Genomic DNA, 21,462 nt, shown 5'->3' with positions numbered 1-21,462 from the left:
ACTGCAGCCTCCCCACCAGGCACAGCACATGTGGGGTTTGTACCTTCCTGAGCCTGCCTTCCTCCTCCCCTCCAAGAGGACAGAGTTACTGCCTAACCCCGGTGTACCTGAGGCCAGGCTGACATCTTGCTGGGGTGAGATGTGACCCTTCCTCCTGTCCTCCCTTTCGCTCCCCTGATTCCCACAGACCCTTGAACCGTTGTCCAATGTGTCCTGCAAATGTCCTTTCAGGACATGACTCACCCAGCCCTGAGAGGGAGTCCAGTGTGAGTCCCTCATATTTACTCTGGATGGCGTAGTTGCAGTCAGTGATTTCAAAACACATGTTTGGGAAAAAAAAGAAAACTATATTCAAGTCATGCATACTCTTAGTGGGTGGTCACTGTTAAAATGCTCCAAGGAGTTTGAGTGGGACAGAAAAATTACAGGCTTCAAAGAAAGGAAGGTGTCTCAAGTGGCTTGTTCACCATTTCTGACTAAATCATCTCATGGCCCAGACACTGCCGTGACCACCAACACTAACAACAAATGCCCAGAGCCCAGGAGAAGAATGCAGGTGTTTTCCACGTCCACCCCATGCAGATTCTGAGCAGATCTTGGCCCTAGACTGAGGCTCTGCCTATCTGAAGAGGCAGCTCAGGGGTCCAGGCACCCCTCTGAGACACTGCACGGCTGGGGAACTCAATATAGGCCCCAGGGAAGATACAGTAGGTCTGTGTGTGACAGAGAAATGGTCTGAGCTCTTCCTTTTGTTGAGACAGTGACGGAAACATATTGGGATTCACGGTTTGAAGAGCAGGATCCTTCCTTGGTTTCTAATAACTGCCACTGATTCAAAATCAGGCAGTCATAAGTTACTTTCCATATTGTTCCAAACTGTCATGGGGGCCGAGCTGACTCCATCTCGGGGCATCTGCACTACACCCAGAAGGGCACCAGCTGGTTGCCCAGACCTGGAATCTCGGCTAAAATTTCATCTTGTCACTGAAGTCTTTCTCGATTTCTCAATTTTTAATTGCAACAAGTTCCCCTAGTGGCCCCCATCCCTCTTGTTCTCGTTATTGCTAACTGTGGAATTGTAATAATCTCACCTTCTGTACATTTCACGTACTATCTGTAACATTTCTCTCCCTACAATAGAAGGCGAGCGGCATGTTTTGCTCATCGTTATACCACAGTGCATAGTTAACTGCCTAACACATAGTAGAGGATCGACAAATTCATTACGGATAAATTAATTATAACCAATACCACGTAATTATATAGAATTGTATTATTATCACTAAACCGTATAGGAGAAAACTGAAACCTACTGAGGTAAGGCAGTCCATGTGTCTAGTGCCTGTGATAGCAAACCTTGAAGAAACAAATTAAAAACACTGAAGTCTGAAATGTAGAAAAATATCCTGGGTAAAATGTGGCTTCATGAAGCATCAGGACTTCAGGAGAAAGGCAGAGATCATTTTGTCTCGGAGTGGCAATAAAGGATTTCATGGTGAAATACGAAGATATTGAAAATGTGAATAGATTAGAAGAAGGGGCAGAGCAGCATATGCAGTGGAGAGAATGGCATCTTGGTCCTCAAACAAAAGCGGCACCCCCCCAACTTTTGGCGCTGGGGGCTGTGGCCACTTTAGAGGGTACCCTAGGCCACTGGTGCCTCTCACCAGACATCCTGCCAAGCAAGGGATGCTCAAGTGCAGATGCCATGACCTGGTTAACACAGGCTGTGGCCGGCACTCCCTTGTCCCTTTCAGCATATTGACTTCACTGGGTCCCTCCCATGCAGCCAGCACCTTCTGCTGTGCAGAAGCAGACACATAACCCTGCACTTCCATTGACTCTTCCAACCCAAGACGCTTGGTGTAGCAGGTACTCTCTTGCTGTGACATTTGTTCTGTGAAGTTTCCCTCTCGGAAACCACTCAACATCATTGATCAAGATCTAGGCTCCCACTTCAAGGCAGCGGTGGTGACATAGGAATGGGCACCACAGCATGAGGGTTTAAGGGACTCTCACTGGGCCCATTTCCCCCAAGCCACCAGCCTCCTCAAGCAGCACAGTGGCCTCCTAAAGGCATTCTTATTGAAGCTGTGGCATGGGCTATGAAACCCCAAGGGGACCAAGCTCCTTCTGAGAGTCCTAACTTTCTTAATTCTCTACCCTGTGGCCACCAGTGCCTCATCACAATTAGGCCAGGCCCACCATGGTGAGCACTTTGGTAATCACAGAAGAGTCAGGTTATTTTTCCCTTAGAGATAGTATCATTCACATTTGCTCCAATAATGAGAACTCCTCGTACTGTGGTAAGAGGTCCATCGTCTCAACATCAAATGTTTACTGGACAACAGATTGTGGATGGATAGTAAGCTGTGATCCCTTAAGGACTGATGGCCCAGGCCCACTGGCACCCAGCAGAGCCACAGTGCTTCAGCAACACCACACCTCCCATCTTGATGTGCAGCTTCCAGCAGAAGCTCCAGTTCTTACTACTTTGAAAGGTAGCTAATGTCTCCCACTCACCCCTCCCTGGAGGGAGTAGGGATTATTGCTCCAAGACCCAGAAAGGGCACAGACTGAGTCACTAAACAAAGAGAAGCCTGCAGACTAGTGGGCATAGTCTACATTAGCTGATGATCACATGGAAGTATCATTCCCAAATGTAGCCTGTGTTGATGGTGGAGAAAGACTCTGAAGAAATGTTGGTGAAAGCTAACCCCATAATCGATGTCAATATCGGAGCCCTGAGTGATAAGATGCCAGTGCTCTTTATGGTCGATTGTTTGGTATGTTACGTACCTATGGCTTGTGGAGCTACTGTCAGACTCAGGATCCGAAGCCCAAAAGTTGCTAGAACAGGACTGCCCTGGTCAGAACTTGTACTCCAGGCTGGAAAGGTGGGAAGTGCTGGAATCCCATGCTAGAGGGGCTGTGCCTCAAATGCCACCTGACCTCCGTCCAAGGCAGGCAACTCAATCCTTAGATATTGAATGGGTCCAATGGCATAAAGCTTAAACACCAGCAGCCTTCACAATCACAAATAACATGTTAAAGACCGGCAGGTGGCTCATGCCTGTACTCCCAGCACTTTGAGAGGCTGAGGCGGGTGGATCACCTGAGGTCAGGAGTTCAAGACGAGCCTGACCAACATGGAGAAACCCAATCTCTACTAAAAATACAAAATTAGCTGGGAATGGTGGTGCATGCTTGTAATCTCAGCTACTCAGGATGCTGAAACAGGAGAATCACTTGAACCCGGGAGGCAGAGATTGCGATGAGCCGAGATCGCACCATTGTACTCCAGCCTGGGCAACAAGAGTGAAACTCCGACTAAAAGAAAAAAAAAAAAAAGACCAGCAGGTGGCCCTCCCAATGCCAGGTGTGAATTCAAACTAGCTAACAACGCCACAGCACAGCACAAACCCAGACTGTAGCTTGCACATTGGAGCCCCACGTGCAGAGACAGCTTCCAAAATCATCACAGGCTCAAGGATATGTACGTGCTCTGATGTATAAGAGTTGTGGACGGAAACGTCCTACACCACTAAGGAAAACACGGCTCAACCTTCTCTGAATGCTTCCCTGAAGACCCACAGGGCTAACAGCCTGTGCAACAGCAGCAGTAAAGCGAATGCCCAGACCCCCACTTCCCTTCGTGGGTGGCCACCTGGGAAGGCCATCCCCATGGGAATGGCCATGGCTTCAGATGACAGCGCCCCTGCCCAAGGGGTTGTCAAGGGAGGCAATGGCCTCGCTGGAAATGGAGACACCAAAGAAACTCGCCTTGACTGTGGGGTCACCAGCAAAGCAACCTTTCCTTACTACTATAGGATACTCCTTACTCCTTACTGCTACGCTCCCTACCCCAGCACATGACGCTGGTGTATGACACATACCCTGACCCTTGCCATACCACTTCCTTAGCTCAGGCTTTGTTGAGTACTCTGCAGATGACCCGATACAATGGTATTTTGTGAGATCACCATTTGTCTTCAGAGTAACCCCATTAGCTATATCTCCAACAGCAAGGAAACCAAAGGAACTAGGTCAGATCGTGGAGCTGCCCTACAAGTTAGCCAAAAAATATGGGCTTCTGAGATGTGTGTGTTAACAACACCACACCCAAATCTAACCAGCTCTCCCAATAATAGTTCTCTCATGTGTTACTGAGGAAATGCCTGTGGATTGGAGTGTTCTGTGCGCAGGAGGGCTGGTCCAGGTTTGACTTCTGCAGGTCACTGGATGTTCCCACAACCATGGGACCTTCCCCACATACATGCCCACCCCTTCTCATTTTCTGTCTATACGCACATCCACTGGGCCCTCACAGGGCACCTACTAATGCCCAAAACCTAAAACCATCTCCTAGTCCCAGTTCCCCAAAGAGCCCTAATTTGTTCCTCTGCTGGGATGAAACCAGAGCCACTTCCTCAAATGGTGAAATTTCTGGGCCTGCTAGAGATCAGGAACTCACTACTTCCTCAGAGTGACAGCGACCCCACTGCTCTGGAACAGCAACCACCCCTAACAAGACCTGAGACACCTCATCCCACCTTAAGATTACTGAAAACACTTTCACTCTTACTCCTAGACAATTATTTAGCCTCCAAGTATCTAATTGCCAAGCAGGAGACAACTATCCCCTCTAGGGCACCCCGTGCTTCCTGTACTTGCTTAACTCAGGAGAATCCAGCAACACCTGACCTGCTTAGCAAGACAAGCCCAGGCGGTATTCAGTCTCACCCAGGTGTTCGCCAACATCTCGGCTTGGCTGAATGGCTTTGATGTGTATTTATGGTTAGACCCCAGGGCCTGCACAGGCTGATTGAAAACAAAATCCCAAACCCTCCTCAGTGTATAGGTTAGCGCTTTTTCCTAGTCTCCTTACAGAGTGTATACTACAGTACACAAGCTGTCCTTTCCTGGTGGCTTTAAATATTCCCTCGGTCCAGGTAGTTCAGCCTCAGCCACCAGTATAGGCACTGTGGGCTCAATTGTCTTAGGAGTCATGGAGATTCCATAGTTGGTTGCTAGTTGGACCTGGCCAGGGCTGATCAAGGTAAATGAGAGGTCCTTCTGGGGATGCCTGTTTGAACCCAAGCTTCACACCAAATTTCTCAGCTGTCCCTGTCACCAGAGTTATTTAATGTACCCGACAGAAAATAACCCTGAAAATTAGGACACCTGAGACCCAAAGACCTATAAATAGGAGAAGTCTTCTCTGGGATGTGCACAGCTGCTCTTGCTGCATAAGACCTGGAACACAGGACTGCTGTCTGCCCTCTCTGCTAGCCCTGCCTAGCCTGAGGATCTATAAGTAGCACAAAATTTAAACCTTCACATTGAGGTTTCAACATTGAACCTGTGCCCCCAATCTGAACTGTGAATCCCGGGCCACCCCAGAGGGAGCCAGCGGGTGAATCCCCTGCTGTGAACATCTGTCTGAATCTCTGGTGGCTGCTGGGGGCATTGGCTACCAGCTAAGTTAACAGAGAAACTCAAGCAGTTTCCTTCTAAACACACATGTCCTACTTGGTATGTCCAATAAAGATGATCATAGCTCTTTAGAATATTCTTTTGAGAGAAGTCTATTCAGGTCATTGGTCTGTTTTCCAATCAGGTTATTATTTTTTTTTTTTTTTGCTGTTGAATTGTCTGACTTCCTTATGTATTCAGATATTTACCCTTCCTATCATGTAGTGTTTGCAAATATTTTCTCTCATTTCCTGGGTTGCCTTTTCACTCAGGTGATTGTTTCTTTTGCTGTGCAGATGCATTAGCGTTCAAAGCATCTCCACTTCTCTCTTTTCCCCCTTGTTGCCTGTGCCTTTGGTGCCATAGCCAAGAAATCATTACCCACAGCAACACCAAAGCTTTATCTTCATCTGTTCCTCTCATCATTTTATGGTTTCAGGTCTATGTTTAGGTCTTCTAATCATTTTGACTTGATTTCTCTACATGATATAAGATAAAGGTCCAAATATATACATATATCAACTCATAAGGTAGTATACATTACACATATATAATTTTTGTCACTCACACCTAAATAGAGATGGAAATAATACACATTTTAGCCTTAGATGACTGTTTATATCACTGAGCTTGTTTTACCTGTAGCCTGGTGAGGTCATTGTCCTCTCTACCCTGGCCCCTACAGGAGACTCCTCACCCGATAACCTCAAAAACCCCTTCACGAGGGTGATAATGACTTCAAAGCCTGCAATGAAAAACCACTGGGTCCAGGTCTAGACTTCCAGAGAAGAGTAGAGCCCATCTTCACAAAGTAAGAGGCATTTGTTCCCTGAATTCATTGAATGAAAGCACTCTTTCTTTTCATAGTGTAAGAGAAAATATTTAGGCAGCTGAAAGCAGGAAAACATGGCAGGGTCCTCAACACCATCATCAACATCAACCTAGCACAGACACTCAACATAGAGATGCATGCTAGAATGAAAGCTGGGAGAGCAGAGAAGGAAAGGAGGGACATTGAGGCCAATGGATACCCACACCCTCTCCAAAGAAATGTCCACCTCCTCTCACTGAGAAGGTTCGAGAAGGTTTCTTGTCTCTGAGCGTTCTCCCAGCTATAACTCTAGGCAGGCTCCTCCCTCCCCACACATCTGCTCCTGCTCTCCCTCCTCCAGGTGACCCCAGCCATGAGGACCCTTGCTCTCCTTGCTGCCATTCTCCTGGTGGCCCTGCAGGCTCAGGCGGAGTCACTCCAGGCAAGAGCTGCAGCCCAGGAGCAGCCTAGAGCCGATGATCAGGAAGTGGTTGACTCCTTTGCATGGGACGAAAGCGCCACTCTTCAGGTTTCAGGTGAGAGAGGCCAGTATGCAGAGCTGCAGAGTCTAGAGGGACAGATGGGAGATAGAGTCTGGAATGGAGTCTCAATGGCCCATGTCACTTAGGTGACTTCACTTAGCATCTCTGAGCCTTGATTTTCTCATCTGTAAACTGAGTAGAGAGTCAAATAAATCTAAGAGATTTTCTTCTCCCAAAACTTCATTCCAAGATATGTCTGTGAAATTCACTATGTTTAAAATACAGAGAGACATACTAACTAGTTCGTTCTGGATCTAAACAAGTAGACTTAACTATTGGGAGAATATTTTACTCTGTCTATAGAGAATCTTTTAAAGACTGAGGATGGGCCTAACAGTGTGTTCAGGTGTGTGTGGGTGATGGGGCCGGAGCACAAAAATCAAAGCAAATGAGAGTGAGTCTCAAATCCTGTGAGACCAGCACTGCTCTGTGTATTTATTCCTATTGACGGAAGTTGTTCATGCTACCGGCCCTAATGCAGCCAACATCACCCATCAGTCAGCATGTGACTTCCCCAAGATTCCCTTTACTACCCACTGTTGACCTTAGTGCTCAATTTCGGATGCTCTCTCTGTGTCTATAGGTTCAACGAGGGGCTTGCCCTGCACCTGCAGACGAGACTCCTGCCGTCCTGGAGAACAGCGAAGAGGGACTTGCAGTGCTCCTGGAGTACGCTACCCGTACTGCTGCCGCTGAGCTTGCGGAAGAGAGAAAAACGAGCTCATAATTTGCCTTCAGAGCTTCAGGGAATTGCTGTTACTCCTATACCTGGTCCTCAGTTTCCTTTCCTCTTCCCAAATAAATGCCTTCTGATAAGACTTCTGTGTTTACACCTCTTTAATGTGTGATATGTTTCTGTGTCAACACATTTGGGATACACGTACCAGAAACCTAAATAAAATTTTTGAACAAACTAAAATTCAAATTTGTAGGAATTTCAAGCAGGAATTTGAGCTTCAAACCTCAATTGAAATGAAGGTCCAGTGTCACCACCGATCTCCCCATCCACTGCTCTGCCTTTTCACTCTGCCTCATTTTCATCGGATCCATTGTGTGCTGGTCAAACACTCAGGGTCAGCTTAAAGTTTATGCAGTCACAGAATTGTTACTTCTCCAGGAAAACCAGCATCATCTGTGCTAAAGAATTGGAGTTTTATTGAACGTGTCCAGGTCACACATTTGCCTTTTAAGACATAGGGTTACAGGAGATCCACTGAAACAACTTTAATTAAAAGGGAAATGGGTTGTTAGCAAAGGCGGGATGCATGGAACAGAAAGCACAGCAGCCCACACCAGGATGTCCTCATTTAGAGCACCCTCCAGCCACGTCTACTAAGACCTGGATTTCACTCCCATAAAGTCGTCTCCACACCCAGAAAACCCACACGCACAAATGCTCCACTGCACTTTGCAACGTGCACTCTCTTGGGTTGCCTTAAAGCCGCTGAGAACCTGATTCTACTTGGAAAATACAACTTCGGAGGGGAAAAGAGAAGAGAGGAAATAAATTTCATCAGGACCTTGGCGCCCCTGTTGTTGCTGCAGGGCACTGAGGCTCTGATACCCAAAACATTCAGCACATCAGTGAGTGAGCAAGAAACCAGGTCTGGGGAAAGGGAATGAACCAGGGGCGCCCTCTGAGATGCTCAGAGCATTTGCCGGGAAGGCCACAGCGCCCCCTGCTGTCCTGCCTCCAACTGCAGCCTCCCCACCAGGCATAGCACACGTAGGATCCGCACCTTCCTGAGCCTATCTTCCTCCTCCCCTCCAAGACGAAAGAGTCACTACCTAATCCCGGTGTCCCTGAGGGCCAGGCTGACATCTTGCTGTGACATGACCTTTCCTCCTGTCTGTTCTCCCTTTCCCTCCCCTGATTCCCACTGACCCTTGAACCCTTGTCCAATATGTCCTACAAATGGCCTTTCAGGACATGACCACTTTCAGTAATCCAGCGTGAGCCCCTCGTATTTTCTCTGCATCTGGTAGTTGTAGTTGGCGAATTTAAAACACACGTTTGAAAAAGAAACTATATTCAAGCCATGGCTACTCGTAGCTGGTGGGTCACTGGTAAAATGACGCAAGGAGTTTGAGTGGGACAGAGAGGTTACAGGCTTCAATAAAGGAACGTGTCTCTAGTGGGTTATTCACCATTCCAGACTAAGACATCTCATGGCCCAGACACTGCTGTGACCACGAACATCAACCACAAATGCCCAGAGCCCAGGAGAAGGGAGCAGGTGTTCCCCACGTCCACCCCATGCAGATTCTGAGCATGTTTAGCCCCACATTGAGGCTCTGCCTGTCTGAAGAGGCAGCTCAGCGGTCCACACACCCCACTGAGATGCTGCACAGCTAGAGAACCCAATATAGATCCAAGGGAGGACACAGTGGGTCTGACAGAGAAATGGTCCCGGCTTTTCCCCTTGTTTAGACAGTGACAGTGATGGACTCAATATGATTCAGAGTGTGAAGACTGTGCACCCTTCTTTGGTTTCTGGTTCACTATCACTGATTCAAAGTCCTCCGGTCATGAACTAACTCTGTCATGTGGGCCTAAACTGTCACGTGGGCCAGGCTGACTCCATCTCAGGGCATCTGCACTTCACCAAGAATTCCGCCTGACTTGCTCCCTAGCTCTGGGGTCTCAGCTAAAATTTCACTTTGTCACTGTGTTCTTCCTCAATTTGTCACTTTTAAATTGCAACAAGTTCCCCCTGGTGACCTCCATCCCTCTGGTTCTCTCTATGGCTAACTTCAGAATTATAACCATCGCACCTTCTATACACTTCACTGACTCTTTGTAACATCTGTCTTCTTATGCTAGAAGGGAAACTGCATGTTATGCTCATCGTACCACAGTGCATAGATGAGTGCCTGACACATCACAGGGGATCAATAAATTCATCATGAGTGAATTAATTAACCATCTCTAACATCACATATTATTATAAAATCACATTGTTATTACTAAACTGTCTAGAATAAACCTGAAAACTACAGAGTTAAGACAGTCCTTGTTTCTAGTTTCTGTCATAGCATACCTTTAAGAAACAAATGAAAAACATTAAAGGCAGAAATACAGAAAAATATCTTGGGCAAAATGTGGCTTCGTGAAGCATTAGGACTTTAGAAGAAAAAAGAGACTATTTTGGCTTGCAGTGGCAATAAAAAATTGTATGGTTAAGCATAAAGATATTTAAAACATGGAGACACTTAACAAAGGAGTAGAGCAGCATGTTCAATGGAGAGAATTGCATTAGGTTAAGAGATAGGCAGGAGGAGGTCAATCTCCACTGAAATGAGAGAAATTGCTGTTGCAACAGAGAAGGATGGAGTAGAATTCGGGCCTCTTTGCTTAGAAGCCTGCAACAATCCAAGGGAAAGAGCCAGACGAGGACGGAGCGTCCCTGCTCCTCTGTTGGATAAAGGCACACTGGGAGCACCAATGTGGCGTCTGCTCCTGCAGTCTAGGGTGGGCGATGACTGCTGCAAACTCTGGGACAGAGAATTCAGGGAGAGAAGTGAGGGTCTCCAAACAGGGCAACTCGCTCAGCCTTGGATGAGATCCAGAACTGCTCCCCAGGATGCAGGCACAGTCTAGGTTCACTGATGATGTACAAGAGATTTCCTACCTTGAGCCACTCATACGGTAGGACAATAAAAGAGCAAGTCAGATGCCTCATCCCTATAAATGTAATTATGCAAGGGTATAGCAGCCACGTCTCTGTAGGAGGATAAAAGCCTAACTCCAATAAGCACAAATTAGCCAACACAGATGGCCCAATCACACTGGGCAACTTCCCTCCTAACGACCTCCAGAACTATCCCGCTAGCTCCCCGCAGGGCTGAAATTCTCCTGCCTTTGGCTTTAGGAGAGTGTAGGGCAACCGTTTTCCCTATTGCAACATTTTGACTTCTATTGCAACGGTCTTCAATAAATGCTTCCTTGCATTTCTGAAACATCCGCGTGAAATTTTATTTTACAATAAAAGACATAGGCTATTTTTTCTGTTTCTCGTTTGATTTTTCTGAACTCTGCTTACAAGAAAAAGCAGAATGTTACGGATGGAAAAAGGATTTGTTCCCTTTTCTGAATATGTGTATTTTTTTCTTTGCTGCTGAAAGCCAAATAGCTCATTAAGAATCCTGGAAAAAGAGTTCACTCTGGTGTTACCTGACAGGTCACCCTCCCAATCTCTCACTACTTTTACCTTTGAATAACAGCGACCCTCAGTAATCTTTGTTCCAACAATCTTTGTTTCACCCACTAGACACCCACTAATTCTGCCAGGGCCTGGAATTCCTCTAGCTCTGAACATCAACCAAGAAGCTCCCTATCCCTGATCTCATTCGCTGTCCTTCCAGCCTCTCATGTAGCCGTCCCTCCCTCACTGCTGATCAGCCTCGATAAGGCTGTTCTCGGCTGGGCACAATGGCTCATGCCTGTAATCCCAGCACTTTGGGAGGCCAAGGCGGGTGGATCACCTGAGGTCAGGAGTTGAAGACAAGATTGGCCAACATGGTGAAACCTCATCTCAACTGAAAAAAAAAAAAAAATTCAAAAATTAGCCTGGCATGGTGGCAGGAGCCTGTAATCCCAGCTACTTGGGAGGCTGAGTCATGAGAATGGCTTGAACCTAGGAGACAGAGGTTGCAGTAAGCCGAGATCACACCTTTGCACTTTAGCCTGGGCGACAGAGCAAGATTCCGTCAAAAAAAAAAAAAAAGGCTGTTCTCCCACGGGGCTGTGCATCAAATATTTTACCTGGGAGCCTGATGCCCAGGCTGCACCCGGCACACTGGTCCTCTGCTCTCATCTCCTGTCCTTGTGTACTGCACTGTGTTTGCATCAGGTTCTCTGAGTTTGGTAGTTTGGATGTTTTTCAGTCATCTTAGTTGGGTCTTGAATTCAAATGTCAGAAACCACAATGAGCTAAGTTAACATTTTGACTCCCATATCTTGAAATATTCCACAGATACCTCAAGGCCTCTAGTCAACAGCACAGCCATTGTGGAGAAGACACCAGCCTTTGAGCCAGGTGGACAGAGACCCAAGGTAGCCACCAAAACAAGACACACAGACCTCACACCCAGCTTAACTCCTGCATGCCTCCCATCTGAAGTCCCCCTTTTTAAACTCTTGCCTTCTCCCCAAAACCTTGAAATGGTTGCTTTGATATGAATCCAGCCATTTCTCCCTTACTAGTTTTGGTTAATAAAGTCGCTCTCTTTCTACCACACCTCCGTCCAGTTATCACTGCTGCAAGTGGCAAGCCGCGGGACCTGTGTTCAGTGACAGGTCCTCACAAGGTGGAAGGAATGACAAGGTGCTCTGGGGTCGCTTCTACAAGGGCATGAATCCCATTCAGGAGGACCGTGCCCTCCTGATCTGATCACTGGATAAAGCCCACACCTCTTGATGCTATCACCTTGGGGTTTAAGATGTAAACATACGGATTTCAGAGGGACGAAAATATTCAGGCCACAGCACCATCCCATACTGAAGAAGTGAAAGATATCAGTTAATTAGTAGCTGATCCCAGAAAAGAACATAGCACTAAGTCAGGATTATTTTACTTGTCAAAATATCACCCAGACTAGATTCAAGAGGAGAGAAGATAAACCTTCCTTTCTTTGGGAAGAGCCACAGATGTAGGGTGTAGGGGCCATATTTTTAAAGCTGCTCAATGGACTTATTCTCTCATAGTGTATTGTAAAATGCAACAACACCAGACACAAAGACAGCCTGAGAGGAGCTGGGAAAGACATTCAAAGGGCAGGGACTCGGACCTCCTGCCTGTGGCAGCTGGATCTGCAGGTCCAGGAGTTGCTGTGTGGCACAGGCAGCACCAGGACCCTCCCTACAGGACAGTGGACAAAGGACTGAGGGGAGGGACAGGGTGGTGCACTCTGAAGAGCTGGGAGGTGGACAGTCCTCAGAGCTCACTCCCACGCAGCTCCCGCCCTGCCCCATGCTAACGTGCACCCTGTGTTCCACGACTGCCCTTCCCTACCGGGTCAAAACCACGTACCAGAACCCTGACCAAGGTCCACACACCCTGTGTCTGCTGGGGCCCCTGGACACCCTCAGCATGTGTGGGAATATACTTGCTGCTCCTGGAGGCCTCTCTCCTCTCACACCCACACCTGCACCCCCACTCACAGCTTCCCCAGAACATGGTGTCAAGGTTCTGATGGTGTTCAGGTTGATGGTGTCAAGGCTCTTATTAAGTGTCCAGACTTGCTTAAATATTCCCTGGAAATTCAAGAGCATGAGGATGAGAGAAGAGTTTCAGCCACGTCTACTCTGCCTGGGAGTCAACACTGGTGAAAAGAATGGGAAACTCAGGCTGGGGAGATCATGTATGGACACAGAAGCGAAAGTGTTGCAAAGATTTTTAGACAAAACACTGTTTTTTTGCTTAAACCCAGAGTTCTGCCAAGGTTCTGATGCAGCCCAGAAAGAAAAGTGAAAAAGACCGCAGGAGATGAGCCCCTCTCTTCTAATTTGGGTTGGAGTTTGAGAGTCACGTGGGCGAGGAGGAGGTAAAGCACAGGTGCAACCTCAGCACAGACTGAGAACCTGATGGGCCCTGGGCTGCCAAGTCCGCCCCTGCCATGGAGTAGCGCCCCCCAGCCAGCAGTTACCACCCCTCCAGTCGTGCATGGGAGGGAATGACCTCAGGACACTGAGTTGGGGATGGAAAAGGCAGAACCAGCAGCCACCACTGACTCGGGCCACCTGCAGCGCATCTGTTCTCTTTGACCTCCTGAAACCACTCCGGGTGCTGCTGGTGAGGCCGCCATGTGGGCCAGGCCACACGCCTGCTGCAGGACTGCTGCACCTGCTCCCCCTTTTCCTGGACCCATCCAGGTTTCTACAGGACTCCCCCAGCCCCTCCTGGCCTCTGTTCTGATGCTCTCCCCACAACGAGGCTGCCATGGTGACACTACTGAGCAGCACTCTGCCCCCAACACCGCGTCACCTGGGCACTCCAGGTCCCCTCAATGTTATCCTTTTACTGTGTGTAATAACCACTGGCTGCATAGTGTATCATATCCATCATAACTTTGCCTATTGTTTGTCTTCTCCACTAAAATATAAGATGGAAACAGTGCTTGCCACTCTCTGGTGCTGGAATACAAGTAGAGCAGCCACCAGACTGTCCTCCAGGACCATCAAGGTCCTGATCCCAGATACGGTCCAGTTAACAGAGGGCATGCAAAGGCCCAGGGCACAACATTTTGCAGCAGGAGACTTGGCCAATGCATTCTGCTCATTCCCATCACAGAGGGGTCGTAGTCTGTGTTAGCTTTGACTTCGGAAGGGACCCAGTACACATTTACCAAATTGCACTCAGGCTGTCTCAGTAAGCCAGTTACTGCCCGTAACTCGTGCCCCCAGGACTCCCTGTGATTCAGCGTGAACTCCTGTACCCTGTGGCACTACATTGATAGCATTTTGCTCAGAAGCCCCTAGAAGAAGGAAGTGAAAACCACGCTGGTCGTTTTAGTGGCTTCCTCCAAGACCATGGCTGGGCCACAACCCACACAAAGTTCAGGCCCAATGCTGCTGTAAAGATTCTAGAAATCACCTGGTTCTCAGTGGGCCACCAAATTCCCCTTGCAGATAAAACCCAAGTCTTCACCATTAGGGTGCCAGCCACTTTGTGGCAAGCCCTGCACATACTGGGACATTCTGCCTGCACCTACACCCCACTTGTCCGTTCTGCTGAGGCCCACAGATGCCATCATGCAGAAGCCCTCCACGTCTTACTGGGGCCACAGCAGGATACAGCATGCAGCTGGCTCCGCAAGTGGTCTCCCAGGCCGTGCCCAGGTCCCAGGTTCTGAGTTTCACATAGAGGCCCTCAGTACCACCAACCATGACTCCCAGAGCCTCTGGACAAAGCACACCCATCCTGGCTATGGGCTTCTGCAGGCATAAACTTCCTGGCAGCTGCAGCTCAATATCCCCAGTTAAAAAGGTGGCTACCACTACACACAACGCCCGTATAGAAACAGGCACTACGGGACAGGTTCTGGTGCTGCTGTGTCCCCAGACTCCAGTCATGCCCCACGTCTGATTCCTCCTGACAGTGGCTACTCATGTCTCCCTGGGAAAATGGGAACAGCACCTGTAGGACAGGCCAAACCTGGCACCTGGGTCCTTTCAAGTGACAGAAAGCTGAGGCCATGGTTTCCCTAACTCAGCTCCCTCCTACAAGCAGAGAGAAATAGCAGCAGCGACTCTATTGCCCGAACAATTGGTGACCTGATGAGGCCATGGGAAGAGTTGGACATGGCGAGTCCACATACCTCAGGGAAGGCAGTGCTGCCCTGCCGGCTGGGAGCCGGCTGGCCAGCAACCACCTCCCATATTTATCACAGCAGGGCCTACATAGGAGGGGAGGGTGTGCTGAGCCCAGTCATAGAGCTGGCGGTGCCAGTTGCAGGGGAGGTTACTGTGGCCATAACCCCACCAAGGATCATGTTTTTACAGATTCCTGGGCTGTGCCCAATGTATTGTGAGTACCCTGGAGCCAATGCCTCTGGAATGGCCTCTGTAGCGTGCACCTGTTTGGGTCAAATTAGGGGAGGCTCCAGTCTTCCTATAGGCGATTCATGCCTCATGCATTCAGAACCAACATGCCCAGGCTATTTTTCACGACTCAAAGGGTGAGGCATCCACAGTGAGACTACTGCTATCTTTGGCCTCCACCCTGAGCCTGCTGACAGCCCCTAATGTCCTGTCCCAGGAGGTTAGGGGTCAGATGCACCTCTCAGGGCCTGGGTGAGATCCTCTTTTTTTGACAAGCTACCGGCCCCTATGCAGCCAACATCACCTGTCAGCCAGCATGTGACTTCTCCAAGATTCCCTTTACCACCCACTGTTGACCTTGGTGCTCAATTTTTCCTGCTTTCTCTGTGTTCCCAGGCTCAACAAGGGGCTTGGTCTGTTCTTGCAGATTAGTATTCTGCCAGTGAACAGAACTTCGTGTTGGGAACTGCGTCATCGGTGGTATCAGCTTCACATACTGCTGCTCGCTTGTAGATTAACGTTCTACTGTCCAAGAGAATGTCATGGGGGGAAAGTCATCATCGGTGGTGTGAGCTTCACATGCTTCTGCAGCTGAGCTTGCAGAACAGAGAAAAATAAGTTCATAATTTGCTTTGAGAGCTACAGGAAATGGTTGTTTCTCCTATACTTTGTCCTTAACATCTTTCTCGATCCTAAATAAATATCTTGTAACAAGATTTCTTTGTTTACTCCCTCTTTAAAGTTTGAAATGTGTGTGTGTCAAGACACTAGAAAGCAACTGCCAGGATCCTACATTAAGATTTTGGACAAATTAAAATTCCAAAATCTAGAATTTTTAAGGAGCCATGGCTTCAGACACAAATTGAAACGAAGGCACAAATGATGCTGCTGATCTCACCATCCACTGCTCTGTCTTTCCACTCTGCCTCATTTTGAATGGATTCACTCTCAAAGACAAGTCTTATATGCTAGGCAAAAGAAACAATGTCAGCTTCCAGCTTAGCTACTCACAACCTCACTATTTCTTGGGAAAAACCACCATCCTCTGTGTCAAAATATTGGAGTTTTATTGAACATGTCCAGGTCACACATTTGCCTTTTAAGACACAGGGTTACAGGAGATCCACTGAAACAACTTTAATTAAGAGGGAAATGAGTTGTTGGCAAAGGCAGGATGCATGGAACAGAAAGCACAGCAGCCCACACCAGGGTGTCCTTATTTAGAGCACCCTCCAGCCACGTCTACTAAGACCTGGATTTCACTCCCATAAAGTCGTCTTCACACCCAGAAAACCCACACGCACAAATGCTCCACTGCACTTTGCAACGTGCACTCTCTTGGGTTGCCTGAAAGCTGCTGAGAACCTGATTCTTCTTGGAAAATACAGCTTCAAAGGGACAATGGGAAAAATGAAGAAAGGAAAAACATTTCATCAGAAACCTTCCGTTCTTGTTGTTGCTGCAGGGCGCTGAGGCTCTGATAACCAAAACATCCTGCACATCAGTGAGAGAGCAAGAAACCAGGTCTGGGGAAAGGGAATGGACCAGGAGCGCCCTCTGAGATGCTCAGAGCATTTGCCGGGAAGGCCACAGCGCCCCCTGCTGTCCTGCCTCCTACTGCAGCCTCCCCACCAGGCCCAGCACATGTGGGGTCTGTACCTTCCTGAGCCTGCCTTCCTCCTCCCCTCCAAGAGGACAGGGTACCTGCCTAACCCTGAGAGCCAGGGTGTCCCTGAGAGCCAGGCTGACATCTTGCTGGGGTGTGATGTGACCCTTCCTCCTGTCTCTCCTCTCTGTCCCTCCCCAAGAAACCCACTGTAGCTTTAACAATAAAAGTTGAGGATGTCTTGCCAACGGCCTATGAGTACATGACCACAAAGCCCCAAGGACAAGTCCAGCTTGAGCCACAGATTTCTTATATTTTGGATCTAGCAGTTCCAGTTTATGAATTTACTACACATGCTGGAAAAAAATAACATGTCTGTTCAAGCCATGGTGCCTCTTATCTGGAGGGTCATTCATAGAATGCCCCCAAGACTTCCAAGAGTGACAGAGAAACTACAGTTTGCAAAGAAAGGGACAGTGGTTCTAGTAGGATCATTCCCCATTCTTGACCAAAACAATCTGATGGGCCAAGACACAGCTGTGACCACCAACACCAACCTCCCACAATGCCCAGAGCCCAGGAGAAGGAAGCAGATGTTCTCCACGTCTACCCCATGCAGATTCTGAGCAGGTCTCAGTCCCAGACTGAGGCTCTGCTTGTCTGAAGAGGCAGCTCAGGGGTCCAGGCACCCCACTGAGACACTGCACAGCTGGGAAACCCAATACAGGTCCCAGGGAGGACATGGTGGGTCTGTGATTGACAAAGAAAAGGTCCAAAGTCTTCCCCTTGTATCAAAGGTGAAGGTGACATTTTGGGTTTCAGGATGTGAAAGGCAGACAGTCTTCCTTGGATTCCTGTAACTGCCACTGACTTGAAGTCATGCGGTTCTTGCTGTAACTCTGCATATTCCTGCTAACAGTCCACTGAGTTGGGCTGACTCCATCACGCGGTTTCTGTACTTCACCCAAAAGTCCACCTGGCTTGCGCCCTAGATCCTGGGGTCTCTGCTAGAACTTCCCTTCATCACTAAGGGCTTTGCTGATTTCTTAATTTTAAATTGCAACTAGTTCCCCTAACGACCTCTATCCCCCTCTTCTCTTTATTTTTAACTGTAGAATTGTAAGCTATCTCACATTCGGTGCATTTCATTTACTCTCTGAACACTGGTCTCCCAACACTGGGAGGGAAGGTGCATGTTTTCCTCATCATCTTACCACAGCGCATAGATGACCACCTCATACATTGCACATGATCAGTAAATTAATTTCAAATACATTAATTAATTGTACTCAAAATTTATATTAATACAAATTTGCATTGTTGTTCCTAAACAGCTTACAAAAAAAATACTAAAGCCTACAGAGGTAAAGCAGCCTGTGTGTCTAGTCCATGTGACAGCATTCCTTAAAAAAGCTAATTAAAACTAATTAAAAAGATTAAAATATAGGAGACTATGACGGGTAAAATGTGGTTTAATGAAGCATTAGGACTTTTGGAAGAAGGAAAAGACCATTCTGTCTTGGAATGCCAAGGATAGATTTCATGGTGAATCTTAAACTGAAACATAAAGATGTTCAAACTTTCAATAGATTAAAAGAATGATTAGCACAGAAATTTAGGTAGAGAACATAGAATCAGAGCAAGAGCTATGCAGGAGGAGGTCAACCTCCATTGAATTAAGAGGAATTGCTGTTGGCAACAGAGAAGGTTGGAGGAGATTTCAGGCTGGTGTGCTGAGAAGCATCCATCAATCCAACGGAAAGGGCCAGACGAGGACGGAGCCTCCCTCCTCCTCTGTTGGATAAAGGCACACTGGGAGCACTACACGTGGCTTCTGCTCCTGCGGTGTAGGGTGGACGATGACTGCTACAAACTCTGGGACAGAGAATTCAGGGACAGGTGTGAGGGTCTCAAACAACCAGGGCAACTTGCTCGGCCTCAAGTGAGACCCAAAAACGTTCATTTGGATGCACTCTGTTTACTGATGACGTACAAGACATTGTCTACCTTAAATCACTTCAGTGATAGAACAGTAAAGAGTAAGTCAGATGCCTCATCCCTATAAATGTAATTACCCATGGGGATAGCAGCCTTGTCTCTGTGGGAGGATAGGGGCCTATCTCCTAATAAATTAGCAAACACAGATGGCCCAATCACACTGCTCAACTTCCCCACCAACCACCACCAGAACCTTTCCACTAGCTTAACCCAGGGCCTACATATTCCTGCCTTGGGCTTCAGGACAGTTGAGTTCAACGGCTCACCCTATTGCAACGTTTTGACTCCTATTTCAACAATCTTCAATAAATACTTCCTTGACACTTCTTAAAAGTCTTGTGAATTTTTCTTTAACGCAAGGCATTGGTATTTTTTTCTTTTCTGTTTCTCTGTTTGAGACCCTGAACTCTTCTTACAGGCAGGACCAGAATGGACGAAATCAGATAACTACTTGTTCTCTTTTCTAAACCCGTGCATTTTTTCCCTTTGCTGCTCAAAGCCACTCAATTCACTAAGAAACTTAAGATTATGGAAACGGTCTTTCACTCTAATGTTACCTGGCCGGTCACCCTCCCGGTCTCTCAGTGCTTTGTCCTCCTGGATAACAGTGACTCCCCGTCCTCTTTGTCCCAGTCCTCCACCCCATGGCCACCCACTAACTCCTGCCACCACCTGGAATTCCTCCATTTCTGAACATCAACTATGAAGGTCCCCATCCCTGACTCACCCGCTGTCCTTCCAGCCTCTCTCGTAGCCGTCCCTCCTTCCCTGCTGATCAACATCAACAAGGCTCTTCTCCCCCGGGGCTGTGCATGGGAATCGCCAGGGAGCCTGATGCCCGAGCTGCCCCCGGGACACCTGTCACGTGCTCTCATCTCCTGTCCTTGTGCACTGCCCCGTCTTTGCCTCAGGTTCTCCGAGTTTGGTATTTTTTACCTTTTTCAGGCATGTTAGTGGGGTCTTTAAGCTGAGTCATCTTTTTTTTTTTTTAAGAGGCAGGGGTCTTGCTATGTGGCCCAAGTTAGTCTCAAACTCCTGGCCTTAAGCAATTCTTCCTCCTCAGTCTCCCAAACTGTTAGGATTACAAGCTGAGCTACCTTGCCCAGCCCTGAGTCAACATTTTCACTCCCATACTTAGGAATTCTGGCTTTAGGAAATGTTTGGTCCAAGGACTCAAAACATGAATTACGTTGTTGTCTTCACCTTTTTTCCTCTTTGTTTCTCTTGATCTTACTTTGGGATCTCTCCCCAGGTGACAGCCATGTGAACCGTGGTCATCTCTCTATGACCTTTGTAGCTAATCTCCTGGAGACTATCCCTACTTCTTTCCCTGTTGTTTCAGCCAACTCCCAAGTCCCATGGCCACCTCTGAGTCTGTCACTGCCGGGAGAGGTTGAGACTCCACCTGGCTCCCACACCACCTGTGCTCCCAGCAGGAAGAATTTAAACTAAGAATGGGTGAGGGGGTTCTTCGGTCACTCCAAAGAGTCCGCAATTCCGTGCTGCCATTACGATGGGCTCTTTGTGACACTTTGAGAATAAGGTGAGAGGATTCAGTCCTACTTCACCAATATTTTAGAGAAGCGGAAGTTTACACATACAAAAATACACAAGTCCAGCTTCTCACCGAGACTGTGGATATGCCCTCTGTTCATCTACCGCTGTGTGAAAAGACGCCCCAAACATAGTGGATTGAAACAGCACGATCAGGTCTTCATTCATACATTGGCAACTGGGGCCCGGCTCCTTCCACGGGCATCAGAGGAGAGGTTCTGCTGGGATCTGAAGACCTCAGGGCTGAGGCACTCGCACACAGGTGCAGGCAGTGCTGGCTCAACTGGGAGCTCTCATGGGGCTGAGGGATGGGACCTTGTGATGTGCTGGGGCCAGATCATGCCAGCTCATGAGAGAAGTGGTTTGTGTGACACTTTTAGAACTATCCATAGCTGGGAGGATTCTAACCACAGAAATTTACAAACACTGTAAATCAGGGTTTTGGTTTTTCCCAGAAATCTGGCTGTGCTGTGTTCTCTAGCTCACCCTTGCAAGTGCATTCAGCTCATCTTCCTGTGCGACGCTGAGGCTTCCTCAAAGCATGGCATCTGGGCCCCCAAGTGACCAGCCCTCTTAGTCCATCTGAGCTGCTATTTAAAAAAATACCATAAACGGAGTTGCTTATGAACAACAGATATATTTTTCAGTGTTCTAGAGGTTGAGAAGTCCAAATCAAGGTGGCAGCAGACTTGGTGTCTGGTGAGGACCAGCTTTTTCATTCATAGATGGCACCTCCTCACTGTGTCCTCACCTGATGGAAGGAATGAAGGAGCTCTCTGGGGCCTCTTCTGTAAGGGCACTAATCCTATTCATGAGGTGCCCTCCGGACCTACTCACCTCCCCAAAGGCACCGCTTGTTAATGCTATCACCTGGCGGTTTAATATTTCAATATGTGAATTTCAGAGGAACAAAAATATTCAGAATACAGCACCA

The 21,462-nt window shown here is 47.9% G+C and overlaps 1 pseudogene; it reads left to right on the top strand.

The window, feature by feature from the left end:
* The first annotated feature begins 6,634 nt into the window (after nt 1-6,634).
* On the top strand, nt 6,635-15,888 carry LOC722843 (defensin alpha 4-like; annotated as a pseudogene).
* Nucleotides 15,889-21,462: the final 5,574 nt, after the last annotated feature.

This window comes from Macaca mulatta, chromosome 8 (genome assembly GCF_049350105.2).
Source record: "Macaca mulatta isolate MMU2019108-1 chromosome 8, T2T-MMU8v2.0, whole genome shotgun sequence".
NCBI classification, from domain to species: domain Eukaryota; kingdom Metazoa; phylum Chordata; class Mammalia; order Primates; family Cercopithecidae; genus Macaca; species Macaca mulatta.
The sequence above is the reverse complement of the archived record's forward strand: the minus strand, read 5'-3'. Positions and strand labels throughout refer to the sequence as shown.